The following is a 13,862-nucleotide window of genomic DNA, read 5'->3' on the forward strand; positions in this document are numbered from 1 at the left end:
CGTTTTCATTGAAATTTTAAAACAGTGATACAAACTGTGGTCCTGACTCGGAATGGATCATCGAGCCATTTCCATTATTAAACAACACGAAATAAGGAAATGTAAAAGCACGAAAAGGCGATAAGCCGAGCCTCAAAGCCGACTTTTGCCCTTTTTTTCTGAAAGTGAGCATTCTTTCCACCGCAAGGTGAACAACGGGGTAGAAGTCCATCCACTCGAAGTTTCTCCTGGCTCAGGACGATGAATCTCCAATGCTTCAAAGCATTCTTCAATGATGGTTATGCGTTCTTCTTCCCAAAACAACGTCCTTAAACCCTCTTCTGGATCTTCATCGCTGTGACTCGATGGGCATGCTGTAAAGGGCTGGTATAGACGAGGAAATGGATTTCTCATTTTAACAGGACCTCTTGGTCCATGTTCTATTTCTTCTTCTTCTGCCCCACACGGTTTGTATCTAACCCCAAATCAATATTTCTCATTTTTTATAGTCACTGGTTCTTTAACTCCTTGTAAGTTCTTTCCTAGACCTTTCCCGGGCTCAAACCCATTTCTTATAATAGTCGTGGCAACTATTTTGTAGATCGGTGGCATAGGGATCTTCTCATCATCCCCCCCTGTGATCTAACATGGCTAATTCAATGGTGTGAAAATCAGTATCGCTTGGCAATTTTTCTATGACCGGTGTTGAATTGTCCGGATAGTTATGAATACTTCATTTACCGTGAATCACGACTTCTTGATCATCCTAGATGAATTTGAGAGACTAATGCAGCGAAGATGCCATAACCCCAGCGGCGTATAACCAAGGTCGTCCCAACAATAAGTTATATCTTGTTTTGATATCCATGATAATGAACTCCATGACGAACTCTGCGAGACCCATTTGTATGTGCAGATCTATTTCTCCAATTGGGTCACTGATTGCGCCATCATAAGCTTTTACATTTGTTCTACTCTGGCGGATTTTGCCAACATCATATCCAAGCTGTTTCAAAGTCGTCACAGGGCATACATTCAACCCAGCCCCTCCATCAATCAGCACTTGAGGGAAAATCTTATTGCGTCATTTGACTATTATGTGTAAGGCTTTGTTGCGGGTCTTACCCTCTCTTGGCAATTCGTCTTCAGAAACTGATAGCCTATGTGCTCATAAAACATACCCTACAATCTCGGCCAATGTTTCACTTATAGTGTCGGCGGCACTTGAACTTCATCCAAAGCTTTCATTAAGGCTAAGCGATGTTGAGACGAACTGAGTAATAATGACATTACTGATGTCCTGGCAAGAGTCTTATGCAAGTGCTCAACAATCGAATAATCCTTGACTAGCATTTCCCTCTAAAAATTTTCAGCTTCACCTTCAGTGATTGGTCTTTTCTGAGGATTTTCGCGATGTGGTGCTTCAACTATAGGTTCTTTTGGAGCATAACATCTTCCAGACCTGGTCATACCCTGAACCACAGCGGCTACCTCTTTTCCTTTGTTGACCATCATCAGGTGCAGTGGTTTGATCACAAAAGATGTATTCTCAGCTGGCCCTGATGTTTTGATACGAACGACTCATTCTGAATTCAAGCGACTGTTGAGGTATATTTTAGCATGAATGGCTCTTTCTTAGCTACAGCAGAAGACCGGGACATCTCTGATTTCCTTGTCATGGGGCCTAACACTTCTTTTCACTCTTATAAGGAGAACGAGGTAATGGTGCTTTCCAACCCTTCAATATCTAGACAAATGATCGCAGGACTCTCTTCCCATTCGTCACCTCTTTCTATCATATGAATTTGATTCCCTCCATGCTTTGGGAGAGGATTTGTGTCCATATTTGGAGGTGTTGGCTCCAGGATAAGCTCATGATTGTCAATCATATCTTGTAGCTTGTGGCTCAAGTTTATGAAATATTCAGTAGTATGGAAAACTTGGTTAGAATGATAGGCGCAAGTAAAATCTGGCCTGTACCATCGATCCTTAGGGTTAGCAGGTTTTGGTGGAACAACATTCACTCGACCTACGTCTCTTAATTTGGCAAACAAACTAGCCCTTGATTCTGGTAAAGGAGTGAATACTCTTGGAGGTTTCTTTAGGGGTGCCTCATAGTTTGTTGGTGGATGCTGGTTTTGGAAAGTCTAGTTTTGTGGAGCTCGATTATTGGGTGCTGGCATTTGACAATTTGGTCATGGAGCTTGGTTACTAGGTGCTGGTATTTGGTAATTTAGTTGTGGAGCTTGGTATCCAGGTTGTGCGAAGCAAACAGATATCGGGCTATATTAGGGTGAAGTGGTTATATAGCTAGTTGGTGGAGGCGATTGGTAGTTGTCTTGATTTTCGTGAGTTATCTCTTTTCCTCGCCTTTTTGGGCTAATAGCTCTAGAAACATAAGCTACATCGACTTTCTTCTTTTTTCCACTCGTGGTGCCAGACGCACCTGCTCTATTTAATACACTAACAATCCTGCCGGTCTTGAGGCCATCTTTGATGTCTTCCCCAACGGTGACTAACTCTGCAAAGGAGGTCCCTTTCATTGTTATCATTTTGTCAAAACAATCAGTTTCTTGGTACCGTATAAATGCAGCTACCAACTCAGCTTCAGTCATAGGTGGTTGCACACGCACCGCCTCATCTCTCCAACGATTGGCATATTCCATATAGGTTTCGATCGATTTCTGACGGATTTTATCCAATGAGAAGCGATCGGGCACATTTTCCACATCGAAGCGGAATCTCTCCATGAATGAAATTGCCATCTCCTCCTATGTCTTCCATCGACTGATGTCTTGTGAGATGAACCACTCCATAGCTTTTCCTAACAGACTTCGACTGAATAATCTCATGAGCAAAGCTTCGTTTCCACCACTCCAGACCAACTGGTCGCAATAAGCTCTCAAGTGGGCCCTGGGATTGCCTGACCTATTGAAATGGTCAAATTTGGGATCTTTGAAACCTTCTGGTAAACCCAAGTCTGGATGAATCCACAAATCAGAGTATCTTAGCCCCTCTTTCAGCCCTACTCTAGTTCAGCGATTTTCTTCCCCATCTGTTTCTCGATTTTTTCTATTCTAGCCTCAAAGAACATTTTCATGTTCTCCAGTTCTAGTGAGGAGTCAATATGGGTGATGTGGTCTTGAAAAGTAACATTTGGTTGCACAGGGCAGGTTGTAGGAGTTCCCACTGCCTGAGGAGTTTGATAAGTGTTTGGGTTATGAGATGTTATAGCATGAGTAGGTATTTTGAAAGCTGGTGTTTCGTGGGAGGAATTCCCCACATGGGTGGTGCTTTGGCGCGGTGGAGTTTGAAAAGTAGCCCCAGTCTGAGTTCCGTGAGAGCAGGGATTGGTAATTCTAAATTTGGGAAAGTGGGTGCAGGCCTTCTAGCCTCAGTATTACTAGCATTTTCTTTTTCATCCCTCAGGCAAGCTGCCTCTTCTCTCGCTTCAGCTAATTGCCTTATTAGCAGGTTAATGGCCTCTTCTAAAGGCATTCCAGCTATGTCAACTGTTGGGGTACCCTCGATCAAGGCAGTTTTGTTCTAGTTGTTGTTTGATAGCGGAGTCTCACGCATGTTATCTTCTTGTAGAGGGTTTAAGGATGCTACAGCAGCTTTTGATCGAATAACTAGTGCCAACGAATCAACCCCGATCTATAAGAGGAAATAACTCAAAGGCTCCCAAGTTAGTGTTAGTTTAGGCACAAAATACAAAATATCACATTGTTTGTAGTTTATAGCACATAGATTCATATATCCAATTTCAACTCTTGTTTGATTTACATTCCGAGGGTATTTTGGTCGTTTTGTGTTTTTAGGGACATTGATTTTTTGGTAAGTGGTCTTCATGGTTGATTTTCTTTTACCTATCCTGTATTAAGGGGGATTTTAATTTTTATGATAAAAGGACCGAGTCTTAAATAGACTACCTACGTATCCCACCAAAGGGAAATCAGGTCTGTCCGTAGTTCGAAAATATGCAGAAAAGGTTTTTTTCCTATGCTACCCGAAAGTTAGTTTTCTACCCTGACCAGGCCTTATGCAGGCTTCCCACATATCCCCAACGGGAGATCAGGTCGGCGTGGTTCCATTTACATAAAAGGGAAAGGGATATTCCTCTTAATTGAAAGCAGTAAAGGGATACTTAGATTTTTCTACCCAACCATGCTAGGCAACTTTTCATTATCTTCTCATCTTTATCTTCTATCCTTGTCTTCCTGCGACAATCCAAATGTGGCCCTTATTCATGAGGCGTTCCAACTCAAACTTGAAATCCACATATTCTTCAATGTCGTGGCTAGGGAGACCATGGTGAAATACGCAAACTCTTTCTCTTGAAGGTCCTGGGCGACCCTAATAGGTTTGCGGCACTGCTCTTATCTTCTTCACACTACACAGTAGGGAATAAATCCTGGTATATGACTCCTCGAACTTGGAGAAGTCATTTCTCCAGAACCTAAGGATCGACATCTTTTCTGGATGATTTCTCCCTTGGTCATGGGTCATGAAAAAGTGGGGTCCCCATAGTTGGCTAATTCTCCCTTAGTCAATCCATTGGACAAACTTCCTTTCCAGCGCTCCACACTCATTTACTGTATGCCCCGACTGACATCGGTGGTAGAGGCATTGCTTGTGGATCATGGAAGGAGCATACGGTGGTAGCAGATTTGGGCTTTGCACGCACTTTCCAAAACTCTCCATAGTCTCTAAGAGTTCCCGTTTGGACATTTCCACTGGCGCACCCCAATTGTGCGATCTTGTGCCTTTAAGAACAATTGTCTATGAAACTGGACGTTCCTCGAGCTGAGATTCACGCGGGTCTTCATAAACTTCCAGCTTCAAACTAGGGATAAGGAAATCGTCATCTCTATAGGGTATAGGGTCAAGCCCTTTTTGTTGACTGAGTGGGACATAACTCCCATGTGGGGCTTCCGGCACCTTTCCCCATTTTACCCGATTGGCAGGGTGTTTCTTAGTTAGTTCCTCAATATAAGCTAGGAGAGTTTCAGCTTCTTTCATCTTCTCATTAACCGCCCTAGTGGTCTGGACAGCTTCTTTCATTCTAGCAGTAGCTAGGGCTAGGCTATCGTCCCACTGTCGGTTTTTTCTACTTGTTGCTTCCATGTCCTTATCGTCACTAACTAGATTGACGTAAGGAGAAGTTGCACTCATGCTGTCCAGAGTCTCCATTTCCTATTAGCAAATCAACATTTTAAGAGTGGAGCTAAATTAGTTTTGTGGGTTGTCTTCTTTGCTTTTTCTTTTAGGCAGTGTCCTAAATGTGGACCAACCAAGAGTTTTAATAATATGTATGATTTTCACACAAAACAGCCATATCAAATAAGCATTTAGACAATATATAATTCATTTTCCTATACCTCGTTACTCCAAGGCTACTAGAGCATGAAGTAAAATTGTGTCATATGTAAAAAAAAAATATTGTTCCCCACAAATAAAAATCCCAATGCTTTTCATTAATAATATCTTTCCCAAGTGGGATTACAAGGCTTTAAAGAAAATGAATGCAAAAATATCAAAAGAAGTCCACTCCTCGGATTGAAATCTGCTCCCTCTCAGTCCGTGCCTTCTTAGCCCTTCAAAGGGTTGTCTGAATGGCTATGTGGGTCGGCATCAATGTTGTCCCGATCCACTGACCCCTCTGAACATCATTCAATGATGTCCCTATATCTATGGCTCCCCTAACAAAAGTGTCAAGCCATTCTAACATCAATGAGGCATCTGTCTCGTCTGTCAAACTCTTAATTTCATTTTGATCATATTCTGTTTTTGCTTGATAATTTGCTGCCCTTTTTCTGTTCATTGTTTCATTCTTCTAACCTGAATTGCCTTCGTGGCATCCCTATCCATGGTAAATTTGTAAAGGTATGGACCTGGAGTGGCAGTACCTGCTAACTCAGCTCCAAGCCACTCATAGTAATCTTCGTCATGACCTGCATTATTTGGATCGTCGTCCATCTTGTCTTCTTTCATCACATTCGTCCAATCTTTCCTATCATCTTGTGTATACCCTATGACCCTCTTCGTAGTCTCGCACAAACTCTCCCATATCTCCAACATTTGGGATGACCTGTCTCATACCGAACTGTCTAATTACCCTCAAAGGTGCATAAGGTTTGATCCCCCTAATGCCCATAAATGGTAAATAAGGACGCCTACGGCTCTTAAAACAAATAGACTTGGAATGGAAGTCAGGCATTCTCCACCTAATGTGTTCTTCTCTTATTCTGGAAAATATGTGAGCCCATCCCACTTTGTCTTGAACCCCACAAGGTACGGTAGCGATGCTCAGATCATCTTCCCTTCGGGTTGGATCTCGGCGGGAGGTTGAACCATTCTTATCTAAATGCTTACGTACCCACCATTGAACCAGGAGACTGCAACCCTGGAAGTGATAATAGCGGTTGAGACACTTCCGTAAAGCTCGGAATATGTCTGACAAGAAGATAGGGATGATATCAAAGTACATCGTATGCTCGTCTATTGTAATGCCTCTAAGGACAGAGTGGGCAACAAAGACAACCCTGGTGTCTATGGCTAGGGAAGAATTTAGTGGAACTACCATGGTTCCTAGCAAACAAGTAATGAAGGCTAGTGTTTGGTTGGCTTCCCAGTATTGGAATGAAGAAAACTTAAGGATGTGGTTTTCATACCACCTGTTTGGACGAATACCTCGCATACAGCTCCCTAAAGGATATTGTGGGCCCCTGTGCCCAGTCAGCTTTATTGACAGCAAATATATCTTTGATTTCTTTTGGGGTAGGTTTGTGAGGGATGATGATATTTTGAGCTAACTTCTTTTTGGATCTGTTTGCGCTTCCCGCGCTTTCCAAGACATCTCTAATTTCTTCTAAGGTGGGAGTCATCTCCATTTCTCCAAATCTGAACACCATTTTGTCGTTATCCCAATAACCAGTAATAATCTCTAATAAACTCGGATCCCCAGTCGTACTCATCAACGAAGGTAGATGCCCTATGCAACCCTTTATCTCTTCTTTCTGATCATTAGTCAAACCTTCCCACCACATTACTAAATCTGGTGGTGAACCCACAATGATATCAAACTTCAAATTAGGAGACATCTGCAAGACAGGACATTGTTAGTTCCCTGACCCCAGGAACAATAATTTATTTCACATAAGAAATAATGATGCTTCCAAATAAAAAGTAGTGGGATGCAGTGCCTTCGGGATTTTACACCGTCTGAACACAATAAGGTTTCTATCCTATCCGATTCAGGTAGGTTTGAGATATCCAAACCGGTCTATGGTCAGTATGGGCCATATCAGTAAGGATTTGGTTCCGCTCTACGCTAGTTATTCTAGAGTGCTTTTTCAAGCAAATGACATAGGTTACCCAAGCGGACAAGCTGGGGGTAGGTTACCTAAGACTATGGGACGACCGCGTGACCACTCGACCTTCAGGGACCACCAAAGAAAGATAGCTAAGGGTTTTTTAGTGAAGGTATGATCGCAGCTCATCCTGCGTCGTCACCCTTGGAACAAAGTGTAAAATAAATTCAAAGAGTGACGGAGTATGCATGCATGAATGAAAGTTAGGTATTTTGCAGGAATTTAAACACGTAAGTAGATTATATCACACAAAACAATAAAATTATTGGAACTCTTATGGTTAGAACCTTAAATTATCCCCAACAGAGTCGCCATCTATAGCGGTTCTATTTTTTCCGATTCTGATTTGCACTTGCCTCATTCAAAAAAGGAAGTGTCCCAGGAAAGTACGGGTTTAATCGTACCCAGAAAAAGGAAAAAATATACTTTTACGTAGATGATACTCTAAATGGATATTGTTTTAGTGTCGCCACCTAACTTATAGGTAAATTAGGAAAACCAGTTCGAAAGGGTTCATTTAAAACGGTTAAATTTTAAAAGAAACCAATTTAAACCAAAGTATGGGTAAGGGTTCTGGTGATCCCCCGGGGAAGGTGTTAGGCACCCCGGTATTAAGGATCCATAAAATACGGCTGACTTATGGGTTCTAATAGTATGCCTTGTGAATATAAATTTTTTTTGATAAAATTATTTTTGTTTTAGATTCCCGCAATAAAAGGTTAGTCATTTATGCAAAAATATAACACTTTTAAGAAATAAAAGTGGTAACGTTTTGCCCAAAATTGGCATTTTGGATTTCAGACTAGAACACCTAGGTTAAAACTCGAAGACATTAACCTAAGTAGAACACTACGTAAGCCCACTAGAGTTTACAAAAAGAGTTTTAGTTAAGTTAAGTTTTTTAAGAAAAAATCATTTTTTGGCATACTATTATTATCCATATTTTAACCATATTTTATATTTTTGATTTTTAGTCTAAGATAGTCAAAAATAGTCCAAGTCCAAATCTTGTCCAAACGGTCCAATAGGCCACGGGTCCATGGTCATTATCGTTTTAAAAAATTGGTTAAGTTAGTCAATATTTTGTCCCAAAAAATCATTATTTCAAATTTAAAGATGTCTCAGTATTATACAAGTATAATTAGTCCAAAAAAGTCATTTTTTCATAAGAATTTTGCAAAGTCAATTTTTGAGTTTTAAAAATGGTTTTTGCGACTCTAAATATGTGATAGTTTTAAAGGTTCCAATAAATCATACACAAACTGAATTGAAATACATAAATAAATAAATAGGATAGGGAGTTGGACCGACCAAGCTCAACAGAAAAATGCACGAGTTAATGTTTTTCGCTCCAATGCTTATGCCATCCATGATAGGGATAGACTCGATCTAGAAATGTTAGTGCGCCTCGATGGACCCACCAACGTATAGGGGTAATCACATCAAATAGGTATACATAATATTAGTAAAATAGCCGAGGACGATAATTAAATTTACAAAGCCAAAAGTGAATTACAATGCTTTAGGGCCAAGCCCATAATTATATACTCGTAAAATAGCGGACAGTTTATGCAAAAGCTATCAATTGCTAAATATAACACTTAAAGATATAACGACCCATTCCGATGTTACGGTGACTTTCAAAATATTCGTGACACCGTCTCATGAAGACATGCTTGAGCCTTCCCTTGCAACTTGGAGACTATCAACTTGATCGGTAAGTCATATGAGTTGTGCGTCAAGAATTAGATTGGGGCCCTCGAGCCCAGCTTTGACCGCTTCAGCGTCACGCACGTCGCGTCGCCCCAGCGGTGCCGCAGTAGCGGCTTGTCTGCCGCAAAAGCGACTGGCCAGAGAATTCCTTTCGACCACCCTAGCGTCACCTTTGACGCCAAAGCGGTACCGCCGAAGTGGTGACGAGACTACCCCAGCGGTCATGAGTAGTGAATCCACCTATTTAAGTGACATTTTGAGAATTGGCTTCATTTTTCAAAACCCTAAAGGGTCCAGCCGTCTTTAGAGTAATATTTGAGCAAAAAATGATACTTCGTTGGGAAAGATTATCCTCGTAACCTCTTCCATCCATTGTCCCAACATTGATTCTCATTAAGGATCTTTGTCTAGAATCACAAATGGGTAGCTCAAATATCTTAAATTCCAAAATAATAAACCCTTGTCCTTCTTGATATAAAAGTCCTTGGAATATTTTCCTATTCTCATCATCCTAACATGATTCCCAACCTAATCCTTCACCTATCCCATTAATATGCATATGGGTCTCTATTTTAGATCTTGGAAATGGGTTTCTTGAAATAAGCCTAAAATGGCAATTTGACCAAACTAGTAACTTGAAAATAGTCATGAATGTCCTAAATGAAGGTTGATTGATCAACTAGCATTGTGATAGTGAATTTTTAGGTAGGATAAAAATTCCATATCTACCTTAGCAATTTTTAAGTCCTTGGAAAGGACCCCAATGGTGAATTCTACTCTTGGGTCTTATGGTTGTCTACAAGCTTTTCATATGGTTTAGCGGTGGTGATTAATTGAGGCGTCATTAGATGTTCGTGACACCTGTTCGGCCCTGAGGTAGGTTACGATTTCTTTTCGGTAGACTCAAGTTAGTTTTCCTTATTGTTGTGTAGAAGAAACGAAGAATGCATGCATAGGAATTGGAGGTTTGGGTAGGATGGTATTGTTGTGTGTGACTTGTTTATTTGGGCTTGTGGCCTGTACACCCCTTAGGTATTGATGTAGCCTTGTTGATTATCGGTGGATTTATGTTACTTGGGAGTAGTGGATGGAATCTAATTATGCCTATCGATGAGATTATTGTAGTGAATCTAAGCGCCAGCAGGGAATATAAAATGAGTCACGGTATTGAATGATATCCTAGTTAAATTGTGATGAGTGATTCGAGTGTAGGGTGAGATTCTTATCCTAAGCGAATATGCTGATTAGGGAAATAGTAATATTGTATGTTAAATGATTGACTTGATGCGTGTTGGGGGCCAGCCATCCCATTACGTGTGTTGGCTTGATGTCATGTGTAGTTGGTAGATATCAAATTTTGCTTGTTGTCCTTGTTCGGATAGGTTTAACATATATGTTGTTGGTTATTGTACTTGATATATGTTGGCATGTCCACTGTTGGTATGGTGATGTGATACGTTGTTGACATAACCGTTGTGGTATTTATGATATTGAGATTGACTGTTGGTGATTGACATATGTATTGCACGCATTCTTTCATATATATCATGCATGGCCAATATCCGATAATGATCCAGTATCGTTGATTGAGCGAAACTGATATTTGATAAACTCTTTTACTTCAGTGATTGTGAAAAGGCCAATGTCCGAAGATCCATTCCGAAATCATTGTTATATGAAACTGATACTTGATAAACTCTTTTACTTGAGTGATTGTGAGGAGGCCGATGTCCGAAGTTCAATTCCGGAATCGTTAATTTATAAAACTGATATTTGATAACTCTTTTGAGTGATTGTGAGGAGGCCGATGTCCGATGGTTATATTCGGGCATCGTTGTTGCATGGCCGATTCCGATGTTATTTCAGAATCGATTGTAGTGCATGGGCTCCGCGGGTCTCCCAGAGTGGTGCCTGTGAGACTCCCCGTGTGAGTAATTAGCCAGGGTCCCGTCTGTCTATTTGGCAAAGATTCGGGATGGGTGGCACTTAGACTTCGCGAGTCATACAGGGTTGTGCTACCGAGACGTCGATATTTCCGTCTGGAGTGCATGTGTACACCTCATTTGCATAGCATAGCATGGCATCACATTCATACCATAATTGCACCACATTGCATTATGACTTGAGTGAGATGTCGTGATGACTATATTGTGACAATTGTGTTATTGATGATTCTATTGTGATAATCATATTGTAATGACTCTAACATGATGATTGGTTGGATCGGAAGTACTTAGACTTATTATATGGGGTTTAGATGCTATACATAGGTAATGATGAACATTTGGACTCGATTCTTGTGACTTATATTATTGACTTGTGCCTGTTAAATTAGTCTAAAACTATTAGTGCATTGTGTTAAGCAAGGTGGACCTAAAGGTGTCGTAATAAAGAGCTCGCTCCTAAGATACGAATGAGCAACTTAGGAATGATAAGGACATTTAGAACTTGTATGGGGGTTTGGCCAGCTTAGAATTCATTAAAGATTAGTTGTGACTTAACTTATATTGAAGTTGTGATCTATTGTTTTGGGATATGTGATTTGGCATGGTCATTACCCTCATTATTCATGAATTCTTTACTAATACGTACTACTAACCATTGTCGGCCTCTAATACTTACTCAGTACCCGTGTTTGTACTGATATTACACTTGCTACAGCCTTTTTGGGGTGTAGATTGTTTCAGGTGATTGATTGAAGTATATACGGAAGTTATGCGGTGCTTGTCTGGAAGGCCTCCTCCCATTTCATTCCGGGATTGGAGGTTGAGTCTTAGAATATGATGTCATTCTGGAATGTACTTAGTTGCTCTTGTATTAGTCTAGACCAGGTCATGGGAAAATTGTATCGACTCTGTAAAAGTGTATTGACAAATCATGTAACATTCGAGTTAGAATTTATAAAAATGAAATTCCGCTGTTTTTCTTAATTTCCAAACGCTTTGAAGGGAAAGTCCTGTGGTTGAAGCGTTAAATAAACGAGAGGGTTCGCCTACCAAGGTGGGAAGGTAGGTGCCCGCACGAACCTAATTTGGATCATGACATCAGATCATCAAGACTAAAGACAGGCCCAGAATCGTGGCCCAAAACTACCTTCTTCTAAAATTTTCTAAGTGTGACACTGTGATATACATGATATACCACTGATATACCTACTAAAATAGAGAGCAAAACCCACAAAAGGTGTACCCTCTATACATCTCAATATACACTATATACTTAACTTATATCAAGTCTACCTAGTAAATGCCACAATTCCAAACTTAAGTATTTAGCTACTAATTAAAACTAAACAAACAATCAAAAGTTCTCTATAATACACGGTTTCAAGGCCAGTTATCAATAAATTCAAAACAAGAGTGTCATAGAGTAATTCAACTAGCACAGGAGGAAAAACTAAGCAATTTCAAGCAAACAAGTTATACATGAGCCAAGTTCAAAACATTTTTGAAGAGGTGTTACTGCAGAAAAGTGGCATAGAGATGAATTATCACCTAAAACTATGACCAGCATATTGCAGATTCAAGCAAAAGTGAAACAATACCATTTTAGTCTCAATATACTTTTCAGTTTTCAGATTTTCCACATTACACTCAACATGTTTTGAAAATTCATTCAGACAATCAACAGTTCCCAAACCAAGTCTCAAAATAAACATTCCAACTTGCATTTTTCCCTAGAAATATAAAGAGGTTGACAAGTTTAAAATGATGCATAGATAGGGTCTCCAAACATAGGTTAAGACAAGTAACAAGCAAACCAACAATGTCAAATTTCTATGAGGTGTTCAAAGACCTTTAAATGATACTTCAAATCTCAACTTGCTTGCAAATTGTCTTGTTAAACTAGTGGGAGCAAATGACAGTTACACAAATAGTCTTAAAGGTCAATATTAAGACAAAGACATTTATACAGATTTCAAATACTTTCAAATATGAATCAGGTAAATATGGGTAGTGGTTTCAAATGTAAGTCTAGACCTAAATGATCATGGAGAGACAAAGCAATATCCATCCAGAAAAAAAAAAGTGAGGCAAAATTATAATAGTTTCATATTCATTTCTCTAACCAGTTAAGTGTGCTAATTCAGACAAGGTTCAAAGGAAGGATTTTCAGCACTATTATTGAAGTTTAGTGTAGGTCAGAGAAAGGATGTAAACCTTCGGGGTATGAAGTTGGGTTGAATATTGTCTTTGGTTGGGCCTTGTGTGATTGGGGCTAGCCACTCTGTTGTGTTGTGACTTTATTGTTCTATTATTATTGGCTTTATGCCACATGGTGATAGTAGATATAGGATACTATTGTTATATCTTGATCATGATATTGTAGTATCTTACTTGTCGATGTTTGATATGAGGATAGTGTTCTATAGGTCTTGTGTAGCCTTTTCATGACATTGTTGGCGTACCCATGCGAGGTACTTGTGATATTGATCTGATTATTGATATTGAACTCACACATTGTATGCATTCTCATCCTTCATGATATACTGTTGATACATTGATGATACTTGAGGAAACACTGTGATGAGCTGGGCTCAGTTTGGATTGACACTAACGTGAGGTCTGATATCTGATGGTTGTCCCCGAATTGTGGTTGTGTGGTACCGTATCCGAGGCTGTTTTCAGACAGTGAGGTACATGGACTTCGCGGGACCCCCATGGGTTTTACTGATGATGATCCTCCGTGGACAAAGATCCGGAGTCTCATTACCGTTAGGCAAATATCCGGAACAAGTAGTACATGGACTTCGCGGGTTCCCCGTGGGTGTGCTACCGAGATGTCTATACCTCTGTC

The sequence above is a fragment of the Lycium barbarum genome, chromosome 9, assembly GCF_019175385.1.
Source record: "Lycium barbarum isolate Lr01 chromosome 9, ASM1917538v2, whole genome shotgun sequence".
NCBI classification, from domain to species: Eukaryota; Viridiplantae; Streptophyta; class Magnoliopsida; order Solanales; family Solanaceae; genus Lycium; species Lycium barbarum.